The 25,929-nt window shown below is 30.5% G+C and overlaps 1 long non-coding RNA gene across 1 annotated transcript; it reads right to left on the reverse strand.

The window, feature by feature from the left end:
* Positions 1-12,723: 12,723 nt before the first annotated feature.
* On the reverse strand, positions 12,724-20,967 carry LOC131173222 (uncharacterized). The gene is made up of 2 exons (XR_009143446.1): positions 20,124-20,967; positions 12,724-13,404 (listed from the first exon to the last, which is right to left on the reverse strand). It is a non-coding gene; the product is annotated as an uncharacterized LOC131173222 (long non-coding RNA).
* Between the last annotated feature and the right edge of the window lie 4,962 nt (positions 20,968-25,929).

A 25,929-nucleotide genomic window follows, 5' to 3' on the forward strand; every position in this document is an offset into this window, starting at 1 on the left:
ATTGTGTTATGTTTTTCGCCACCCTCCTATGAAAATTTTATTGATACTCTGTTGTATGGGAAAGATAGTATTTCACTAGACGATGTTAGTAATTCTCTAAAATCGAAAGAGTTAAAAAAGAAATTTCCAGATAATAGAGAAAGATTTGAGGGGGAAGGTTTGGTGAGTAGGAGAAGAACACATTCAAGGGAGGGTTCTTCCAGCAGGAAGAAATCTAAGGCCAGATATAAGTCAAGAATGAAAATGGCCAACTGTTTTGAGTGCGGGGAGTAAGGTCATTACAGGAGAGATTGTCCCAAGTTGAAAAATAAAAAGGGAAAGCAACCAGAAAGTTTTGCGAATGTGATTGATAGTTTTATTGATTCTGATGGTGATGATAGTGCTGGAGAAATTCTATCCGTGAGTTCAAATCATGGACAAAATTCCTGAATTCTTGATACTGGTGCTATTTATAATGTGTCCACACAAAAACTGGTTTGTCACTTACAAACAAATGAGTGGCAAGGTGTTTTTGGGCAATGATCGTGCATGATCTGTTAAAGGAATTGGTAACATTAGATTAAGGATGTTTAATGGCGTTGTCAGAACTATAGAGTGTTGGCATGTTCTAAGACTAAAAAGGAACTTGATTTTTCTTAGGACACTTGACTTTCATGGATTCAGATACCATGCAGATAATGGAGTTCTCAAGTGTGCAAGGGCTTTATGGTACTCATGAAGAGCAGTTTGGTTTTAGGATTGTATTTTCTTCAGGGTAGTACAGTTTCAAGGGAAGTTGCAGTAACATCCGAAAGCAATAATCAAAATTAGACTCAATTGTGGCATATGCGCCTTGGTCATATGAGTGAAAGAGAATTATCTATGTTAAGCAAGCGGGATTTGTTGGACGGGTAAAAAATAGAATCTATGGACTTTTGTGAACACTGTGTGTTTGGCAAACAAACCAGGGTGAAGTTCGATAAAAAGGCAGTGCACAAGACCAAAGGAACGGTGGATTATATCCACTCAGATCTATGGGGTCCTAACAGAATTCCTTCCAAGAGCGGTGCCAGGTACTTCATTACCTTGATTGATGATTACTCTCGGATGGTGTGGGTGTATTTTCTGAAAACAAAAGATGAGGCATTTTCAACCTTTGTAAAATGGAAGGCGATGATTGAGAAGCAGACAGAAAAGAAGGTCAAACATCTTAGAACTGATAATGGGTTGGAATTTTGCAATCATGAGTTCAATGCATTCTGCAGCAATGAAGGTATAGTGAGACATTGCACTTGTATAAGGGCACCACAATAGAATGGTATTGCAGAATGCATGAACAGAATGCTTTGTGACAAAGCACAAAGCATGCTTTCACATTCAGGATTGGGAAAGGATTTCTGGGCTGAAGCAATTAATACAGCCTATTTCTTGGTTAATAGATCTCCATCTACAACTATTGAGTGCAAAACTCCTTTTGAGATTTGGTCCGGTTCATCTGTTGATTACTCTCAGCTGAGAGTATTTGGTTGCCCTGCTTATGCTCGTGTGAGAGATGGTAAGCTTGAGCCGAGGGCAAAAAAAATGCATATTTCTAGGGTATGTATCTGGAGTGAAAGGCTACAGGTTGTGGTGCAATGATCCAAAGTCTCCAGGATTAATTATCAACAGGGATGTGACATTTAATGAGTCTGCTTCACTGGATAGTCAGAGGGAGGAGTCAATAGCAGAATCAGATCACGATCTCAGAGAACAGGTGGAGTTTAATATTGATACTTCAGCAGTTCAGTCCAGTGATTCAGAGGATGAAGTGCAAGATCCTGATCAACAAGAGGATGCACCTGAGCAACAGCAACAGGAACTATATAGCATTGCAACTGGTATAGAGAGAAGACATATTAGACCACCGTAGAGATATGCATATGCAGGTTTAGTTACATTTGCCTTGTCAGCTGCTAAAACAGTTGATGTGCATGAACCTAGCAATTATGGAGCAACTATTTCTTATTCAGATGCAGATTAGTGGGTCGGTGCTATGAGTGAAGAAATTGAATCTCTTCACAAGAATCATACTTGGGAGCTTGTAACATTGCCTAAGGGACAAAAAGTGGTAGGTTGCAAATGGGTGTTCAAGAAAAAGGAAGGCACTTTAGGGGTTGAAGCACCTCGATATAAAGCATGGTTAGTAGCAAAAGGCTTTACTCAAAGGGAGGGGATTGACTTTAATGAAGTGTTTTCTCCAGTTGTAAGCACAGTTCTATCAGAGTCTTACTTGCTATGGTTGCTCTTCATGATCTAGAGCTTAAGTAATAGATTTGAAGATAACATTTTTGCATGGTGAGTTGGAGGAGCAAATTTATATGAGTTAGCCTGAGGGATTTGTCATTCCAGGTATGGAAAACCATGTTTGCTTGCTTAAGAAATCTTTATATGGTCTAAAACAGTCTGCTAGGCAGTGGTACAAAAGATTTGATACATTCATGGTTCGTAATGGCTTTAATCGTAGTTCATATGACAGTTGTGTGTATCATAAGAAGCTTTCAAATGATTCCTTTGTTCATTTGCTGTTGTATGTGGATGACATGCTTATTGCTGCTAAAAGCATGTCACAAGTTAACATTTTGAAAAAGCAATTGAGTGATGAGTTTGAGATGAAGGATTTGGGTGCTGCAAAGAAGATATTGGGAATGGAAATTACCAGGGATAGAGAAGTGTTGGGAAGCTTTTCTTGTCTCAATAGGCCTATGTTGAGAAAGTGCTTAAGCATTTCAACATGAATAATGCTAAGCCTATGACTATTCCATTTACTGCCCATTTCAAGTTATCTGCAGACATGTCACCAAAAACAGATGATAAGATGGAGCACATGTCTAGTGTTCCCTATTCGAGTGCTATTGGTAGTATCATGTATGCTATGGGATGCACCTGACCTTACATTTCACATGTAGTTAGTGTTGTGAGTAGATACATGGCGTGTCCTGGGAAAGAGAATTGGCAGGCAGTGAAATGGATTTTGAGGTATTTAAAGGGTACTACAGATGTTGGTCTGACATTTGACAGGGTCAAGATGAGCGATTCAATTGTTGGCTATGTAGATTCAGATTTTGCAGGGGACTTAGACAAGAGGAGATCTTTGACAGGTTATTTTTTTACTCTTTCTGGAAGTGCTATCAGTTGGAAGGCAACATTGCAAGCTACAGTTGCTTTGTCAACCACATAGGCTGAATATATGGCCTTAACAGAGGCAGTAAAGAAAGTTTTATGGTTACAAGGTTTGGTGGGTGATCTTGGGTTCATACAGAACAAGGCAACAGTATTTTGTGACAGCCAGAGTGCAATACATCTCACAAAGAATCAGATGTATCATGAGCGAACTAAGCACATTGATGTCAGATATCACTTCATTTGGGACATTATATCTCGAGGGACTGTAGTTGTGCAAAAAGTCTCTACACAAGATAATCCAGTAGATATGATGACCAAGGGAGTCCCAGTCAGCAAGTTTAGGCATTGCCTAGACTTGGTTGGTGTTTGTAGTGCTCAGTAATGCCCTTGCGAGGGCATATGGCAAGATAGAGTGTTTGTGGTTATTTTGTTGATGATAGAGGAAATTCAAGCCAAGGGGAAGAATTGTTATTTTTGTGGCTTTGAATTTTGGATATGTTTTTCATGGACCCTAAAGTTTCATGCTGTGACCCGATTGGGATAAAAAGTGAGATCTTTGGTGGTAGCGGATGGCACGAGTTGATGGGGGCAACACCCCTATGGTATGGACCAATATAAATATTGTAATATTCTACCATTTGCGGTAGAGTTGTGAGATATTTGGGAAACATACTAGGGTTAAGGTTTGAGAGTTCTGATTGATTGTATCTTGCTATTTTCATCATAGTGAAACTTTTTCTCTTGTCTTGCCCGTGGACGTAAACCTTACGATTAAACCACATTAAATTTTGTGTTATTCTTCTTCTCTTTTCAATACTGTGTGATTGTGCGATTTGTGTGTGTACTTTAGATTTGCGTGCTTGTTATAACAATTCTTTATAAATCTATACTTAAATACATTATTCACTCTGGTGTCTAATGATGGTAATAATATAGCCCGATGTTGCTAGTGAGAGATTAATGAAAACTCCCAATCCAATCCCTCAAGAGCAACAAAGAGAAGTTGGTGCTATAATGCCTCCACCAACCAGTCTTGGCAACCCCCAATAAGGTAGATTTTAGGCATTAGGTCTCCAATGGAAAGGGAAAGAAGTTGTCACCATAGGGCAGTTGCAAGAGCATAAGCAGAGGAAGAAGATGCATGTAGGCATAAGTGGACTTTCTAATAATCCATATCAAAACCAAGTTGCAAATTCAATTGAAGTTGAAAATAATCCTCCACAATCCAAAACAGTTTTAAAGACAATTCCCAAGCAAGGAAAATAGCAAAAGAAGAAACCAATATGAAGACCTTAATTTGTTATGTGCTCTTTTTGGCATTGTATAGATATTAGCATGCTATAAATGGCATATGAGGAATAGGTGACAAAGGTTGGATTTTTTGTTGTTCTTTTTTTTTGTATATATGTGGTGGTTAGTTGGTATAGGAGGTTGATTTTTGTCTATCTTTTGTCTTAGGTTAGACAAATAGAAGTTAGTCAATATGTAACAGTCAGAAAGCTCTTCATATGAGCAATTGTATCCAACTTTACATGAATATAAATGCCAATATGAAGATCTTATTTACATTATCTATTGGCTTTTCAATTTACTTTCTTAAAGTGACTTATTTATTACCATTTCAAAAAAAAACTTACACTTTAATCTATTAATAGGTACTACTTGTCTTATGAAATATGAAAACAATTTTTACATAGTTGGAGCATTTAATGGAAATACTATAAAACTAAGACTACACGAACTCAACTTTTTTTAAGTTCTTTATAAAATACAGTCAAGCTTTTGCCATTATCTATAGAAATGTAAATGAAATGGAACAATCGATTTCAGTGCAAATATAACTTATTTTTCTAATTAATAGCAGTCAATTTTTACATCCATTTACAATAATAACTGCTTGATTGTAACCAAACTTAAGTAGCTACATATGTTACAAAAAAACATTTCAACTACACAAAAGCAAGCCATCTACATAGGATTGCCATTCATTCCATCTACCAATTGTCATTCACTTTCACTATAAAATAGGTTCATTACAACCTACATATTTCATATGACGGGACCTTCCAAAAATATTGAATTACAACAAAAGACCTCTACAGACTCAGTATTGCAATCGATCACACTATTTCAAAATGCCCATATAATTGAACCTTCCTCTACTTCTAGTGAAACACTTAGCAACTAGCACAACAATGATAATCACCCAAGTTGGAACCAGAACAAATTTCAACAGAAAAACATTCTTCTTAAATTTGTACACATCTTGAACTACAATTAGTAAATCCTTCTTCATATCCACCAAATCAAATTCCAAGTTTAAAATTGGGCCTTAAAATTATTGCTCCTCTTACTGGTCAACTCTCTCAATTCATTCTCTTCTTTCAGCTGCTCACATTCATTTTTTAGTTTGTACACATAATTTTGGATTCCACGAATTTGGTTCCTTTGCTCATTAATCACTATTTTTGGCCATACTCCAAATTTGTCATTGTACCATAAGAAAAAAATAAAAAAAAATCACAACCCATGCTCTATAATAATAATCACAGAAAAATATGTCATACATAAATATAAATGGATGTTAACAGGTGTTGTCATGGAGCATATAAAGGGATGATCAATGGCATAATGGATTTATTGCTGATTAAAATTCCCAACTAGCTTTTTTATTTGTCCGATTGTCTATTGGACTTTTCAGTTAATTCTCTTATAATTTAATGCTTTTGTAGTTATAAGATACTCAAAATATTATTCGGGTGTAAATTGTGCTAAAATTGTTGTTATAGAAAGGTTGTTGCAAAAAGTCCCTTCAAATAACAAGCATTTTTATTTCACAACATCCTTCAAGTGATAAAAACCAACATCCTTGTACTTTCAAGTGAGGGCCAAATAAGCACTTTATTTTGTGTTATGTGAGTTGGAAGGGTTGTTAATTTAAGAGGCAGCTTACTATGAGGATAAAACAAAGATTAAAAAATTTACACCACTGTAGTGAGGAAAGATTTTTGTTTAATTTCTCAAGCATGCAATGCAATGCTATTATACACATCCATTTTGCAATGGGATCTCCATGATTTCTATCTAAATAAAATAATTTAAGGCTTTTGAAAATTTAAAAAAAAAACATTTTCCTAAAATACAACATTCCACATAAATTAAAAAAAAAAAAGCAGAGCAATAAAATGATCTAAAATTTAACACTTACATCTGCTTGACTGCATGCATATAGGCTCCTGCCTACATTTTGCTCAGTCCATGCAAACCAATTTGGAGCTTTGTTACCACACCCATAGATCATTACATCACCCTCATCATCATAATTAGGCCTATATATCTTTGAAGGGCACCTTGACATTACTGATTAGTAGTCAACAATGACTTGTTCATTGCAACAAATCACTCCTCCCTCTTCTCTTTTGAAATAAACAAAGAACCCTAAATTTCTTCAACAGTGGGTTTGTCGTTTCTACACAAAACAAACTTTTATATATATAATTATTTTTCTTTTATATTATTAAATTGCATTTCTGTATTTTTCATTCATAAATTATGCGCGTTTGTCTCACTCTCTAGATGCTGACAAAGTTTGGAGCAATCTGGCCACTAATGAAAATTTTTAGCCAAAAAACTCGATTTTGAGCTTACTTGGCCCTCACTAGAAAGTACAATGGCTGATTTGACCTTTCTTTCTTACAAAATTAGTAACAGATTGGCAAATCCATTGCTAATTAGCAATGGATTAATTAGCAATGGATTATGAAATTCATTGCTAATTTGACAAAACAATTTTAAAGACCGGTTGACAAAATTTGTAAAATTATTTTTTTAATTTTACGAAAATAGCAAAAGATTAATAAATTCATTGCTATTAGCAACAAATTTGTTAGTCTGTTGTAAAACTTGCAACGAATTTGAAAATTTGTTGTAAAATTAGCAACAGATTTATAAATCCATTGATAGTAGCAACAGATTTAGAAATTTATTACTAATTTTATATTCAAATATTTTTATAATGTCAATTTGCAAAAAATTTTAGGAACGAATTTTGATTTCGTTCCTAAAGTGTTACTCCATTTATTTTTATTTCAAAATTGCAATAAAATTACAAATTGATTACAAAATCTATTGCTATCAGGAAAGAATAAATATCAATTGCAAAGATCCATTGCTAATCTACCATTTTTTTGCAGTGTATGTTGCTGCCTGGCAAAAATGTATTCATTTTATGACCTATTGTCCATCAACTCTTACCAAATGGCAAGCTGACCTTATTAACAAGAAACCTTTCTTAGCCGATTACCTTATGTAACACCGTGAATTATTATTTTTCACTTTGTATTTTCTAGATTTAACTGGAAAATTTTAATTTAATTATAAATTATAAATTTCAATTTATTTTATTTTGTAATAATAAATTCAATTAGTAATTTTATTATTTATTTTTGGCCAAATATATAATTTCAACCCTGAATTTTACAATAAAAGTTTCATGGCACCTAAACTTTTAAAACATTTTATTATACACTGGAACTTAATAAAACATGAATTAAAGATAAAATTGCAATTCTCAAATCAAAGAGTGTGAACTATAATTACGTTGACATGGAGTAATTGTGCTAAAATGGATAAGTGACACAACAAAGTTATAATAAAATAATTTTAAGTACAAAATTTTCCAAAACTCTCAATCTTTACTACAAATCCCTAAATACCCATTTCACTAACCCATAATATTCCATGATATCAAAGAATCAAATTAAAACAATTGCTTTCAATTTTGACCCAAAACCTGGAGACATTGAAAGTGTTAATTTTACAATCTCTATTTTTTTTTTTTTTTTTTTTTTGAAGAAGATGATGACAAAGCTTCCAAAGTGTGGGCATGAATGGAATCATCAGCAACAACTTAGCTGAAATCCTTCCACTATTTGACACCCTCGATAGCATGTGAAAAGTTTATAGTGTGAACTAACCGATCCTTAGAGGCTAAAAACTACGAGATTAGCATATAATTAGCCTGTCTAATGTTGGAATCAAACTTCGATAGCTTGTTAAATAACATATGAAGGACGGTATACTATTAAGAATTTAGTTTGAACAATGTGATATAATTTAGTTTATATTGAGTAAGAAATTAGTGTTTTATGTTGCCTTGTCTATGCTATATATAATATTATGCAAATTGATGATTAATTAAGGATGGGTAAACATGTATAATTGAAAATAATTATAAGGTGAAATTTCTTGTGAACATTATTAATTTGATGTTACATACTATTAAGGGGATAGCGGATAATTGCGTAGGCGATACTGTTAATTAATTAATAATATATAAATTGGACAATATAGGGATGTGCACAATGATGTGTAATTGATTGTGGCTTTGCTTGGAAGTTGAAATGAAAATAGATTAATTTATATTAATTATGGGATAAATGAGAACAATTGATGTTATATTTTACTGCAGGCTAGCGTTGTGATTGTGTGTTGATGGTTTGAGACCTTACATGTGTGATTATGTGAATTGTTATTGTCTATCTTGTAGGGATAATGTTCTAGTTAGGGTAATTATCATACGCAGCAACTTAATTTTATAAGTATTTTCATAAAAGTTAATAAGTTTTACTTTATTTTTCATAAAACTCATTAAATTTCAATTTGATTTCATAAAAATCACTATAAATGAAAATTAAAGGTTTTCAGATTAATCTGCTAACTTGTTAATTATTTTATACATAAAATTACCTAAGTAGTAGTGTTGGCAGAGAAAAAACGAAGAAATGAGAGGAGTTTGATAGCAATCGGGGTAGTTGGATGCATTTTATGCATTCTATTTTCTATTTTCTTTTTAAGAAACAAATAAAATAAAGTAATTTTATTTGTGAAATAGTTGATAGGTCAGCATATTAACTTAGAAACATTTCATTACTGATACAGTGACTTTTATAAAATTAAACTGAAATTCAATGAGTTTTATGAAAAAAATTAAAGTTCAGTAACTATAATGAAAATAGAGTGATTGTATGTTATTTTACCCTTTAACTATAATGGAAATTCTATCAAATTTTCAAAAGGTTTTTTAATTTAGTTGTATTCTTAGCAATTTATTTTAGTAGTTCTTTGATAATTTCCTCCAAGTTTCTAATAAAAACATTATATGTAATTATAGGTGATTTAAGTCCTTTTCCTCTCAGTTTAGCTTTTTGGCAATTAGAACTCGTATCAATAGTCAAGACTATAAGAAAATATCGAACATCGTGCATTTAATCAATATTATTATATATTTGCCATGCAATTACTCATTTCTATGTATATTAGGTGCATACTCAAGGCATTAAATTGTATATTTGGAATAGGTTTGACTTGATGAGATTTTTGGCACTCGATAGATTACATATGATTATAGATAAGAAATTATATACTACCACTATGATTTCATGTAAGCATACTTACATGGAATGATAGACTAATGGATAGTTTACAAATAAATAAAAGTAGTTATTAAATCTAAAAAAAAAAAAATATAACTGTCTTTAAAATATAGAGATAAAGATGAGTAAAAATAACTATTTTTGCTTGAATGTAAATCACTCACTGGTAATCACGGTGATACCATAAAATTACTCTATTATAGATACGTGTGAGATAAATTTGACTTGACCACGTCGTTAGCACTTGACAAGTTATGCATATAGTTATGGTTAGATGCGGGATAGGTTCAACTTTATGAGGTTATTGGCACTCAGACAAAAATTGATTCAAGTGAAAGTCTAGCTTAAAATTTATAGGAGGAATGAGGATTTAAAATTGGGTCTGTCTGATGAGTTTAGGTCTTCAGCAACTAAACTAAGCTAAACTTGACAAATTGAATCCCTTAAGTGATAACAGAATAAGTATTAGAAATCAATTAATTTAGATAGGGTTAATTGCTAAAAAATCTGAAGTATGCTAATTTTTGCAATTAAATTTCAAAGTTTATATAATTTGCAATTAAATTGTCATGTTTAATTGATGTCTCAAATTAACTCTAACGATCAAAAAACTGTTACTATATTTAACGAAGTTCCACGTTAGCTATCATATCATTATTGGAAAAGCTATATTAGAAACCCCAAATTTGTGTTAATTGCCATAAAAAAGTAAAGTTCGCCAATTTTTGCAATTAAATTCTGAAATTTGTATAATTATCAATTAAACCCTCACATTTTATTGATATTTCAAATTGACCCAACCGCTAATAAATTATTAGTATATTTTAACAAACCATAAATTACGAGCCAAATTCTATTCTACAAATATAATTACCCTATCTCATTCTAATTAACCTACATATTCAAGCTAACATTAACAAAATTTATTCACTATTACTATACATATATATAACAACATAATGTAAGCTTAGAAACAGAGGAAAATAAAACAAAATCAAAATTTTCTCCCTCTACAAAGTCAACTCTCTCTTCAAATAAACTATTTTATGTTTTTTTTTTTTTTTTTTTGTCTTTATCAACATTTCAACACTACTTTGCATATCATTAATTAGTAAATCATTTTGATTAATCTTTTCACTGAGCTACATTTATTTTTCAGTAATTTTATTATAAATCTCATTTAACTCTGTAACTTTCTCCTTAATAGCATTTTTTTTTATTGAAGTAAATGTGTAAGTAGCTCCTTATTCCAGCCATTACAAGGTAGATCAAACCACTAGAAGAAAAAATAAGTCATTCTCCTAAATCAATTACTCATTGATATCAACTATGAACAAACTTATAAAGTACAGTTCTCAATCAAAATAGTCAAAAAAAAAAAAACTATTATAATTATTTGCCAAACATTACAAATTAATGGTTTATTGACGGTCAGGTCAATTTGAGACATTAATCAAACATAGGGGTTTAATTAGTAATTATGCAAACTTCATAGTTTAATTGTAAAAATTTACAAATTTCATAATTTTTTTGGCAATTAAACCTAATTTGGTATTTATGATGTGACTTCTTTAGTAATAATATAACAACAGACATAGAATTCTCATTAAATATACTAACGGTTTATTGACAGTAGGGTTACTTTGAGACATCAATCAAATATAAAGATTTAATTGGCAATTATACAAACTTCAGAATTTAATTATAAAAATTAATAAACTTCAAGATGTTTTTAGCAATTAACCCATTCAGTTATATATGATAATGTTTGTTTTTTTTAAGAAAAAAAAAAACCACTAACACCTATTTCATTTTCTCAGCATTTTTCACAAGTATTTTACAAACAAAAACATCCAAATGAGAAACCACAAAAAAACACCATTTCAACTTTTTATTTCTTGTTTACTTGTCAACGCCCAGAAATTTAACACTACAATCTTCCTCTCCAGCACTCCCTCTCTCATCCATCATGGTAGGCTAACAACACCTTCTTACGCCATTTTTCTCTTCTTCTTTTTTTTTTCACATTCAATTTTTTTTCCCATTTAACTTATAAATTTCTTTTTAAATTCAGATAAGTCTAATTTTTTAAAAAAAATAAAATAATAATTTTTCTAATTTTTAATAATAAAATATTAAATTTTTAATTACAAAAATATAAAAATTAATTAGAAAATTTGAGGAAAAATTAAATTTACTTAAATATAGACTAAAAGTTTGGAGGCAAAATTAAACTTTTTTCCGATTCTATTTCTACCATTAAATAGCATCAAGTTTTTTTTTCCCCTTCAAAATAAAGAGAGTTTGATTGAGATATAATTCTTATTTTTTGTATTCTCTTGGACATTGGGTGACAAAGTAAAAGTAGTTTAGTTTAATTTTAAAAATACAAAAGCTAACTAAAGAATTTAATATCTAAAAATTGACTCATTCAAGTCTCAAAATACATAAAATAACTCACAAATATTGTCCAACCAAAAGGACATAATTTACCCTAATCATATCATATATAGAATAAAGAATAAATATAAATAAAAGAATGTAAAAACTATATAAATAATAAATCCCACTTTTACTTTTTCGCCCAACAAACATTAATCTTCCCTCATAAAATTTAACCAATTACAAGCCTGTTTAACTTTCTTTCTTTTTTTTTAAATACCTTTTAGATGCTAGATATTAAAAAAAAAAATAAAAAAAAAAAATAAAAAAACCTAATTTGAAACTATTGTTTAACTGTTTTGAAATTCTTTATGATAAAATATTTCAAATTTAATTAATAGCTTTTAACAAGTTTATTCATGATAACATATTTTTTTAACGGTCACTAAGATATCAATGCCAAATAGACTCTACGTCTCTCTCACCAAGGAGGGAGAGAGAGAGAGAGAGAGAGAGAGAGAGAGAGAGAGAGAGAGAGAGAAGAAGCTGTGGAGAGTTTCTTCATTGGTTTACTGATATGGGTTCACTGCAGGAGCACACAAGGAATAATAGATCCTGTACTACTGAAAAAAGCCAGAACCAGTGGATAGACTGGTCAGGAAAGTATGCCCCATCACAGTTCATTCCGAGACCAAAGGAAAGCAAAAGTTCATCCAAAAGAAAACTAATATCTATTAAAAAAAAAAATCCAGTTTCAGTAGCTGTGAAAGGGAACAGTTGTATTTATAAAACAGCAAGAATACAGTGAAATAAAATATTCAGATATACTGCAAGGCATTAAAGATTATATACATTGCATTTACAGAATATAAGAAAGGCAAAGGTAAACCCCAGCACCTATGGTGATAAACAGTACATTTGTAAACACTGTACAAGTAATGTACTTGAGAGCAAACGAAAATTCAAGATGGAAGAGATCTTTTGATACCTGCTGAAAAAACCAGTCAACTTTGTTGATGTTCAACTCAGGCATTGACAAATGTTTACAAATGGAGGACCCTCTCAATGGCAGCAACAAAGAATTCCTTTGGCATTTTGCCAACCACCGACTCTCGCTTCTCTCCGTCTTTTAACAGCAAAACCACTGTTACAGTTTTAATTTCATAGTTCTCAGCAATTTGCAAGTCACTGTAAGTGTTAAGAACAAAGCATTTTAGTTTCCCATCGTACTCTCAAGCAATATCATCATTCCCTCAGTGAACCATCCTGCACAGCCTACACCAGCTTGCATAGAATTCAACTAGGACTGGTATATTACTTAAAATAAATTTTCCCATGAGTCCTTAGTGACAGCTGCAGCTGTACATACCCCAAAGATGTGAATAAGAAGGTAATCAAACATTATGCTCTAGTCTCTAGATGTTCCACCAAATTCCTAGCACAAAATCTTTATTTTGCAAGCAAATAAATAAGCAGAAATTAAATCAACACCAAATAAGTAGGCTAAATGTATCAGTTCACCAATTATTATCAAGAAATAAACTGGTTCATTTCAATTCATATATTACATTCTCATGAAATAATTATCATGCACCCAAAGCATGGATGAAAGACTAATTAGTTCAAATTAGTATATCTATTTAAAAAATAGGGAAAAACACAAAAAAAATACCTTGATTTCACGCCTTGACACATTAGGTGTCATAGTTTAATTTTTGTCAATTTGATACTGATAGAGTCCAAGTCCAATTGGAATTAGGAAGTACAATTAATTTAGGAAGTATAATTAGTTTAGAAAATTTAGTAGAATTTAAATTATGAAGTTTAATAATTAGAATCCTAAAAGGACAAGATTTTAGTGGCCTAAATATATAAATAGTTGGTTAGCCATTATATGGAATGTATTGTCGAGAGCCCATAAAGTAGAAAAGTGTGTTGAATTCTGTGAGTTTTATTTGAGTGATTTTGAGAGAGAAAAATAATTAGTGATTGTAATTATTTTTTCTTGATAGTGAATTTGTTTGGTAGAGTAGCTTATAGAGACGTTAAATTTTATGTTATTTATTTTGTAAGTGTGTGGCTTTTCACAACAGATACATGTGTTTTACTCTGTTAGTAAATACTATCTAAAACCACAATCTCTCATAATTTCAAAATTGAAATTACTAGTTATTTTTTTTATATTTTTCTTAAAAAAATATATATTAAAACATCCACAAGGTTATTAGTTTCAATGATAATATGTTGGTCTTTTTCTAAAACATTAACAACTGAATTGACTAAAAATAAATGAAACAACTTAAATGTTTGATAAAACCCAAATTTTTAATTTAATTTTTAAAATAGAGAAACAAAGTGTTTATAAAGACCGGGAATAAAAAATAATTTACCCGAAAACTACTGCTCTTTCGTGTTCTATTGGTTGTTTCTCCACTCCCACTGTATGGCTTCACAAGCATATGCACCAATATAGATCCAATTCAGAAAGCAACAATTCTCCACTTCACACTGTATGGCACCACAAGCATATGCAACAACACAGATCCAATTCATGGGCAAACGAATATGTGCAGAAGCTCTGTTTGCCTCAGCCATGTTATAATGAACCCATTCCTTTTGTCTCACAGCATTTCAACTCCCTTTGGCCGTATCAATTAATTCAGAACTTAACTTGAAAGCCATATCTGGACCCTGACGGCTGACGGTCACGCCCCCCTTCAACAGCCATCGAATGGCCACTGCTCTTTCCTGACCCAAGCCTAACTCAATCAGGACTTGATGGGCAGATCCACCAACACGACTCACATTTACAGATACATCAGTAGTTGCTTGAAAAATTTGTTGACGCAAAACAGAATGGATTTGATTTAGTCTTTTGAATCATTTTCAAAGCTCCATACATAATAAATAAAATAAGCCAACGATTTCTTTGCAATTTCTTTGTTGATTTGGCTCCAGACTCAAAACTCAAAGACTTTACAGCGTTGCATGCAACTCTACTCTAAGTAATCACTGATCTAAAACTCATTAGTTTTTCTTTCAAATTTTCGGTATACGGTTAACGAACAAGTTAACTAACCGATTACAATAAATTGGTTCAGATTTCGTAGTTTTTCCTCCTGTAGTAGCGCGATGTCAAATTAAAAATGAAATTGGTAAAAATAACAAACCAAGAACAGTACAACCTAAAAAAGTTTTAACAAATGCCCAATCAAAAACTGAAAGGAATTAGGAATTTTTTTTAGTTTCTTACTTGAGAGGAGAAAGCTGATGAGGCGTTTTTGACAGAGAGATTAGAGAGTCTGTTGGAGTGGGAGGTGATGGGAATGGGCGGTAGGTCGCATGAGGTGGCACGTGGAAAACGGAGAGGAAAGCAGAGTGAAGTAGAAGAGGCCATGGGTTTTAATAAGGAGACGATGGGTCTCGAAAGAGGCCATGGGTTTTAAGGAGACGATGGGTCTCGAACCCACAATCCTCTGATTAGAGGTCAGATGCCTTATCCATTAGGCCACGAGCGCCTATAGAGAATAGTTGGCTACTGTTATACTAAAGTGGTATTGGGAAGTGCTATTTGACTAGGGGTGGCCACGGTTCAGGAACCGCCGGTTCAGGTTCAATGAAATCATGAACCTGAACCAAACCATCATGGGACGGTTTGGAAGACGGTTCTTGAACCGCCGGTTCCGGTTCGAGCCCCGGTTTAAAACGGTTTAAAGGACGGTTCGAAAAATGACAGTTCAAGACGGTTTGAAAGCGGTTTAAAAGCAACTTAAAGGAAAAAATTAGAAAAAAATTTTATTGATTTAGAATTTAAGTTATATTTGTAAAAAATATTTTAATTTTTTTTAAAAATCTTTCAATTAAAATAAAATAATTTATTTTTAAGAAAAATTTAATAAGCAAAGACTTGAACTTATTAAAAAATTAGAAATAAAATTAATTTTAAAAAAAATTAAAAAAATGTGCATGAACTTAATTTTGCCTATGTATCCCTTTAGGATTTAGAGTAATCAAAATTTTCAGTTATAAGTTGAGAAAAGGGAGATTGAGGTAGTTTGGTCATGTGAAGTATAGACATAGGAAAACTCCAATTAGACAAGTAGAGCATATTGGGTTGAGGATAGAAAGAAAATAATAGGTAGACCTAAACTGACTTGGAGGAGAATAGTACAACATGACCTAGAAGCATTACACATTTCTAAGGATTTAACCCAAAATCGTTTAGAGTAGAGAAAGAGAATCCATATAGCAGATCCCAATAAATTTTTGGGATAAAAGTTTAGTTGAATTGAGTTAAATTGAATATTACTTGCCATTTTTAAAAAAATTATATGATAATTGATAATTAAAAAAACATAAAAGAAAAAAAATCAAAATAGAGGGTATTGAAAATTTTATTGAAAATATAAAATAATAACAGAGTAATTGAGATAGTATTAAAAATTTCACTGAGTATAAAAATAATAAAGTAGGGGAATTGTGAAAGTACTGAGAATTAAAAGGAGTGTAAAAAATAATTATTTAGAAAATTTGAGAGAAATTGAAAGAGTATTAAGAATTAAAGAGAGTGTAGAGAATAATTGTGTAGAGAATTAATGATATATATATATATATATATATATATATGAATTAGGAGTAGAGTGAAGTATTTATTGAATTTTTTTGTATTTAAATCACCGGTTTGGAACCGCCGGTTCAATTCGGTTCGGAACCGTCGGTTCACGGTTTCTAAAAATTATGAACCTGAACCAAACCGTAGAAGGACGGTTTCGGTCCGATTTGAAGTCAGTTTCGGTTTTGACCGGTTTCGGTCCGGTTTTGACCGAACCGGTTCCGGTTCGATTCCGGTTCGAAACCGGACCGTAGCCACCCCTATATTTGACCATTTTAGAACTGCTATTTCATAAAATTGCTGTTATAAAAAAGTAGTTTGTATATTTGGTAATAAAATAAAAAACTACTATTAATTAAAAATACTATTTGTTATGTGATTTAAATTGCTGTTAGAGGCTAAATGACTAAAAAGTACTAACTATAATTATACTGTTATAATTTTATTAATAACTAACCATTTATTTATTTCTATTATTTTCTTATAATTATATTCAATTTATATAATAAAATGTATTTTGTTATAAAAAATTTATTATTAGTTAAATTTTAATAAACATCAATAAATACATCAATAAAATATTTTACTAATATTTTGCAAAATAATTATCAAAACTAATATTTCATCTACTTAATTAAAAAGTACAAATGTTTAATACAGTTAATTTCTATACGTGATTAAACTACTTGCAATTTAATCGTGAATGATATTCATATACGATGATTCATTGTCTTATGACTATCAATTGGAATACCTTCAACATCAGGCAAGGTGTTGAATAATACATATTCAGGATTCCTATCAAATATTTGAAAAACTCTATCGACTCTTGCTCTCCTTCTAATATAATTGTGCAAAGCCATTGAAGCAACAATAATTTCCATTTGTACTTTAAAATGATAGGCAAGCATATTATCCAAAATATATGTCATCTATTCTTCTATAACCCAAATGTCCTTTCAATTATACTTCGCAATGAAAAATGTGCACAATTAAAATTTTCTTCTTGTCCTGATGATGGTTGACCATGTTTAAAATCTGGCAAATGATTTATTGCATCTTTATAAGGTTTAAGATAACCTTTCATATTTGGATATCCCGCATCAATCAAATAATATCTTTCAAAAATTCATCAACAATATTTTACAATTAAAATAATATGTATAATAAAAAAAAATATTTCCTTAAAAATTGAGGTTCTTAAAAATTGAGGGTTTTTTTTTATAAAATACCTTCAGGAAGTTTTGGAAATTTAATAACCGGATCATTAATTGCTGCTAAGAAAATTCTTGCATCGTGCATTGTTCCCTCCCATCCTACTCACACAAATGTAAACTGCATATCAAAACTGCAAACGGCCATAATGTTTTGTGTCGTAATTCCCTTTCTCCCAATGTATGGAATTTGCTCTTCTAGAGCTATACTTGCCCACACATGTGTACCATCAATTACATCAATACAGTCCTATAAAGAGTGTATAAACCAATCAAATATAAATTATTTTAAGTTGAGATATTTTTTAAAAAATGATTAAGATAAAAACACATTACCTTAAAATGAGGCATGCATCTTCTATTATTTAAAATCTCTGATAGTGTATCACTGAACTTAGGATCTATAGGCTTTATTATATCCATTAATATCAAACAAACAACATGTAATACTTGCCTAAAAACTCGACTAATTGTTTTACCAAAATGTTGAAATCTTTCTCATGCATGCTTATTTGAAGCATTAAGGATAAGAGTGTATAGAAATATTGCAACTTTTTCAATCGTGGACATCCTTCTTGATGATTTCAAACCATATTTACTTTCCAAGCGGAAACATAATTGTGTCATTGTATTTTTGTCCATCCTAAACATATTAATACAATGATCTCGATGGCCTTGTAATACTTCTAACAACCATTTCAAACCTGTTTGGTAAGAAACCATACAAGGCTCTTTATATATACATTTATAAAAATATTTAGTAATAGCACTAGCAGTTGCTATTACTAGTTGCCAAGTTTCATCATCATTAAGAGCATTCAATGCTTCCTCCTTTTTATCATTATTATTAGTTTGCACATCAATATCCATATCTAAAAAGAACAACATAAATATATTATTACTTATATGCAAGCCAAATTAATATAATTATAACAACATATATATTAAAAAATTTAAAACATTCCGCATAATACAAAGTACACAGCATAAAGTTCATTCTACATAATATAAAGTAGTTCTACATAGTGAACAATAAAAATTTTACATTTTAGCCTTAGCTTGATGATGTTTCAACCAAGTTAATATAGCTTCAGGTTTTTTAATGGAAGCAAACATCTCTCTTTTTTACTTCATTTCTAAAAATTCAGTGGTAAACAACTAGAGCTCATTTCCTTCCTCAATTTCTGGCAAGGTATTTAGCTGCTCATACACTTCAAGTATGGTACATCCAGGTAAATCATTCCTTTTAGAAGTAATAGTGCCTCTACTCTCAACTAGTGCAACCAGTCTATCAATTTCTTATGATAACTTAGCTGAACCACTAGATTGCGTCTTCATTTTTTTTTCTTTGCCTTGTTATCCTTTTTACTTTGTTTGCTTGACATGTCTACCCTTTTACCTTTTTTACCTTGAATTTATTCTATTGTTAGGTTATCACTATGCATCCTTTGTGTACCTTAAATTTCATTGTTAACTATTTGATCCAAGTCCTTAAGAAAATTAGATTCCTCCTCAGAGTTACCAATCCCTTCCAATCGAATAGCATCCTCGCTATGTGCTTTCTCAATTATCACCTAGACTACCATCATCATCATCATCTAACAACACAACAATGGACGAAGCCCAAGCATGCTTTCTAGTGGTTATAGTATCCATAAATAAGATGTCATATTTTTCAAGCAATCTTGTTAGTATCCCTTGATTTCGAAACTTTTCAAACAATGGTTTAGCCTATATTAACAAAAAAAGAAAAAAAAAATATTGAATGCACAAACAAAGATAATTGAATGTATGAAAACATGGACCAACATGAGACCCATATGGCTAGAAATACAAACTAACCTTAATTTTTTCCTCCCATCAATCATTTGATGCAGTAATAGTATTTTCCCTAACATCCCATCCTAGGCCAGTCTCTTTGCCTACCAATTCTCAAAAAAGTCTCCATTCTTTTCTCATCCAATCCCACTTATTTTTTAATTGAAGCTTATCATAATCCAATCTAGTTTCATTACGGAAACTAGTAAGTACAAATTTCCATCCTTCATTGGATAAATGAGACCCAGGTCGAAATCCTTTATGAACAGCTCATACACAAATATCAATAAAATTTTCCAATGTCTCTGGTTGGCATTTTGCCTTAGTAGATTTATTTTCATTTGACTGACTTACGGATTTTGTTTCAGCTTTCCCATTTCTTTTACAACAAAAAAATTATCAAATTTATACTACAAATTATCATGCTAAAGCATATCAAAATAAGTAAATATATCCTAATAAATCAATATTATGTACGAAAAAATAGTATTTTTTTAACAATTTTTGAATTTAAAAAATTACCTTTATGAGTTGACTCAATTGCTTAGCCCATGATGAAGACATGAACTGCAAAGGCGTAATCCACAATTTTTACTTAACAAAGTAGGAGAACTTAATGTTAAAATTAAAAAAAAAATCAAAAGTTCATAAAATAGACATTTAATTATTAAATTATTAATTTAATAACTAAAATCAAGGTAATAGGATTATAAGCAATGTTTGATCCTACATATGAATATTTGCAATGGAGATATTTTAGATAATGTCCAATAGCAAGTAATAAAATGATTGGTCCCATGTTTCATTGAACTTAATATTGAAATTAAAAAATTATCAAAATATCATAAAATAGATATTTAATTGTTAAATTATTAATTTAATAATTAAAGTCAAGGTAATAGGATTATAAGCTATGTTTGATCCTACATACAATGGAGATATTATAGATAATGTCCAATAGCAAGTTATAATAAATATTGGTCACATGTTTCATTGAGAGTGCTTTAACCCAATCGTTAAGAATTTCCTTAATTTTGATGTAAAGAAAATCAAAAGTACTTATTTTCTGTATCAACTGGAGATTATGGGTATGAGTTATGCACAGATTGATGAATGTGATAATATCTTTATCGAGGGATTGTAAACATGTTACTGATAATCTTAACTTAAAGAAAATTACCAACATTTTAGCATTAAAAAAAAAACTACAAGTTCTAAAAACTATCTTCTATCATTTAATGATAATTACAAAGTTATATCATTGTAGTTACATAGATTTTCACACCTGTCTATTATTTGGAGATTATCAGTGTAGTCTAATCAATAAATGGATGGATGTTACTGATATTTTTATTGATTGGTATATATGGGCAGTGAACCTTAGTTTGTTATTCATTATTTTGGGTGACAACAATCTTTACAATGCTTCAATCTAGATATTGACTTCAGAACTTTTATGAATTTCAGGTGTTAAGACCATATTTGTAAAGAAAATCAAAAGTACATGTTTTCTTCTTTTGCAAAACTGTCTATAATGGTAATCTTTTAACAGTTAATTAAGTTTTCATTGCAGTATTTGTGGAAGAGGTTATTTTAGGACTTGTTCCCCCTTCTAGGAATGGTCGGAATGCATGTATTGAGTACTTAGCAAATTTGAAGTAAATCAAAATGGATAGTAGATAAATTTGCAACTTAGGATAGCCTATCGAAAATTAATGTGAATTCTGCTTAAATAGTCATAGATAGTTTTGACATTTGATTAATGCAGTACTTTATGCATAATAGGCATTGAAAGAATATTTTATAATGGCGTGAAGGATGGTTCCTACGAAGAATGATGCTATAGAAGCAAGTAGAAATACAATAAATTTCTAATAACTTTGTAGCAATTGTGTTTGTTTGGGTTTTATGATATAATTTAACCCTAGAACTGATCCCTAATCATTTTCTTTTTGCAAACCCTAATTTTTGCAAGATTGCCCAGGTGGCAAATATCATTGTACTGTAATCCCAAATCCACCCAAAAAATAGTACTTTACATTTTTTCAACATCTACTATGAAACTAGAAGGGGTCAACATCTACGGTGAAACTATATTAGATGCTTCACTAATCATGGTGTTGACCGAGCAGCTGTTTTTAACAATTCATGTTCTCAAAAATATCCTTAATGAATCATCATATTCACTAATCATCTATTAAAGTTGAGTGTTTTCAATTTATTATTTAATAATTTATGAATTTTAATTTTATTTCATAAAATTCCCTAAGTTTAAAAGAATAAAATTATTTTTTTAAACTCTCTCAAAAAAAAAAAACTTCAATTTACTCTATTTTCTTTTTTTTTTTTCTCTTTTACCTTTTGTGATTAAATTTGTAACAATCTGAATTTCTAAAATAAAATATTATTTTTAGTATTATTTTATCATTCTTTTTTAAAAAATTAAAATTCTAAATACTTATTTTAATTAAAGTGTTTTATTTATAATATTGATTTAATTTATTGAATTATATATTATTTAATATTATTAAAAGAATAAAAAGAAAAAAAAATGAAAAATGAACATAGACGCATTTCTGCCCAACGCCAACTCCTTTTCCTATAGCAAAGACTACAAGTGACAGGGAATGCTCAGAAGTAAAAATGCCAGTAGCTATCAGCAGGAAACACGAAGAGAAAAAGGAGCTCGTGAAATAGAATTTTTCGAGGCCATTTTTGGCCTTTTTAGTGCTATATTAATGCAATACCGACAACATTCAGCTTTCATCCCCTCAGCTTCATTTTCTTGACCGACCTTGAGATGAACAGTAGCACGTAGGGGCAAATCGAATAAATGGGTCTCTGTGGATTGCTGGCCTCCATACGTACAAATGGTGGCCACCTAGCTCCACCCACCACCTCTAACGAGCTCCTTAAGCCAAGGTGCAACTCCCAACATTTCGAGTTATAATTCCAGCAATTGCCAGTGCTCCAATGGTAGTAGCTCCAACGACCTCGAGATATAAATAAAAAGGGAAATGAAGCAAAATAATAATTTTATTTTTTAAAGGGATGTGAAAAAGATATTTTTATTATTTTTAACTTAAATTTATTACTGCATGTTGGATTGATTTTAAAAAAAAATTAAAACTTAGTAATAAATTGAAGATAAAAGAATGAAAATAAAATGACACTTAAAATTAAATTTTACTTTGGACCTTAATAGATTTCGACTCTACGTAGCAAATCCATCGTACTATTATTATTATTATTATTATTATTATTATTATTATTATTATTATTACCCTCCTAAGTATATGTGTAATACAATGGAAAGATAAATTTAACCCAATCGTAAACACAAATTATTATTCAACTCACATTATTATTGTCGTAATCGATTTCATGGCTAGATCGACACTGAAACTTAGATCGGTATAAAACTCCTAAAATTCATAGTAAGTCTCACTGTTCTAAAACTCATAGCCATAGCTAAACTCAAGGCTCAATATGCAAGATAAAATAAAATATTATAATTAAACTTGGGTCATCTCTGCCCAAAAGTCATCAAACATACATAATTGGGAGAGTTTAGCTCAACCCTGATATCCAACATAAATAATTCACTTAAAACTATTCATTAAAACAATATATTTATACAGCACTATCACATAGGAATTCAGATGCCTGATCCATTAGGCCGCGAGCACCTTACAACAACACTTAGCTACAATTCTATTAAAAACTTTTTGACTCTAAAGCTACAAATTCACCTAACTTCACTAATACATTGTATAACATTATTTTTGTTCACCACTTTCCTATTCATAGTACAATAAATTTCATTGGCCAAATGTTGCAAATACTTCAACTTTCAAGCCTTCTTTCTCTTTTCTTTGTCTCAAAGGAAAAAAAAAATACTCCATGCAGCTACCATGCTGCACTACTTGAACCCAGGCTCTACATGCAAAACAACGTTGTTTTGTGCTTCAGTTTGGCATTTTGATCATTTTGCATGCATCATGTGCGAAAATTCTTCTTTTTATGCATGCGTGTGAGATGCTCTTTCCCAATTGCAACATGCTATTATACCGTCCCTCTTGACTTCTTTCCGCCCTTCTTTTGTTTCCATAAAATATTTTCTTCTCAAGCCATCCCAATTGCATCCATATTTTTGTACCATTTTAAGCATCTTCTTGAACACTTGCCAACCATGCTATTGTACCATTTGAGCCTTTTCTTGCACCATTGGCAGCCATGCTTTTGTACCATTTAAAGTATCTTCTTGCACCCTTTCCCACTTGGATACTATGAGAGTGTACAAAAGGATGTAATATCACCCATTTATATGAAACACATGCCATGAGAATGTACCCTTTCATTGGCATTTTTATTTATTATTGGGGCTTCCATTTTCCAAACTTTTCACTTTCAAACTTTTAATTTCTAAATTTCAAACTATTGATATTGACTTTCAACTTCCAAAGTTTGCGCTCTTGCTTTTCAAACTATTGAGAGTCAAGAGCAAAGGAAACTTCTTTTTTCCTTTGTTGGTTAGTGAAGTTTAAATAAATTCCATTGGTACACCATTATTTGACTTCTTTCTTTTCAATTTTTTATATATTTTCAGTTTTCATTTTACAATCTTTTTACAATCTCTTCCATTTTTTTCAGTTTTTCATCATAAAATGCTTCTTTTTATTGCAGTATTCCAAGAAGAAAAAAAAAACATTAGTATAAAGTCTGAACTTTTCCAATGAATATTGTACATCCTATTATTTTGTGTTATTTATTCGATGTTATTGTGATTTTGTGCTTTGTTCGACCAATGTAATATCACCCATTTATTATTCTTCCCTTTCATTTTGTGTTGTATATGTTTTATGTGATGGATTCTTAAAGGGACCTACATTTATGGATATTAATATGTGTTTATCCTCCCCATGTACACAAATTGATATTGATACACAGTGTAAATTGCTTGATATCCATTATACATATTTTTAACTGCCTTTTTTCCCTACGCAACTTCAAAAACTAGAGAGGGAGAAAGAGAACATTCACACTAAAAGGCACATAAACACACACACACACAGAGAGAGAGAGAGAGAGAGAGAGAGAGAGAGAAGGAGAAAGATTGAGAGAAAGACAGAGAGGGAGAAAGAGAGATAGAGAAAGACAACGAGGTGGAGATAGAGGGAGAGAAAAGGGGACAGAGAAAGAATTCTTTAAACAATTTAAATAACTAGAAAATAAAGGGCTAATTGCACCGTGGATATTTGATAAGTTAGCTAATAAAAAGTACCTTACTTTGAATATTAAAAACATGTAAATATTTCTTTAATATTATTTTTATGCAAAAAGTTCATTTTTTTAAAATGAACTTGGAAATTGAACTTTATATGCACATTTTCTAAGTAACTTTTAGTATTAAAAAAATTACAGCTTACGTTCCATGAACAATTCATTAAAAAATCTTATAAATCCCTTGAAATTTTGGATTTACCTTGAATAAGTGAAAATAATTTTTCCAGGTGTTTTATTATTATTTTCTATTTTTTATACAACAATATAAAATATTAAACTTCTGTCTAAAAGAAGAGCCTTTGAATCTTTAAAAAAATATTAATGAGCTGCATGGAGTGATTAAATCAATTAATAATTAACCTAATAAATTTTATTAATTTAGTCCATTGCAAAGTATTATAAATCCTTTTAAAAAAAAATCTCTTCCTTTCAAGATAATTGGTTTTTAAAATACCTTTTAAATCAATTAATAATTAACCTAATAAATTTTATTAAATTAGTCCATTGCACAGTATTATAAATCCTTTTTAAAAAAATTCTTGCTTTCAAGATAATTGGTTTTAAAATACTTTTTATATTATTCATCTATATTTTTATGTTATTTTGTAATGTCTTTCTTTTTAGAAAATTATTATTATTTGTTGTGTTGTTCTTTTTACTATAGTTTTTTTTCTTATTTCTTGCAGTGATAAATGGTATTCCAAACATTTTATTATTGTTTAGTAGTTCATTATATAATCTATTAAAGAATTATATCATTTAAAGTTTTAACAAAATATTAATGAACCACGGAAAGTGATTAAATCAATTAATAATTTGCCTAATCAATCCTATTAATTTAGTCGATTGAAAAGTGTTATAAATCCCTTTAAAAAAAATACTTTGTTAGGCAATTGTTTGCATAATCTTTTCTATTTTATTTATGTTTTTTTTTGTAATAATTGTAATGAGTTCCTTTACAAAAAAAAAAATTCTATTTTTTCTCCACTATTCTTTTTAATATTTACTATTCTTTATTTTTAATTCCTTATTTTATGAGCGT

The sequence above is a fragment of the Hevea brasiliensis genome, chromosome 14, assembly GCF_030052815.1.
Source record: "Hevea brasiliensis isolate MT/VB/25A 57/8 chromosome 14, ASM3005281v1, whole genome shotgun sequence".
NCBI classification, from domain to species: domain Eukaryota; kingdom Viridiplantae; phylum Streptophyta; class Magnoliopsida; order Malpighiales; family Euphorbiaceae; genus Hevea; species Hevea brasiliensis.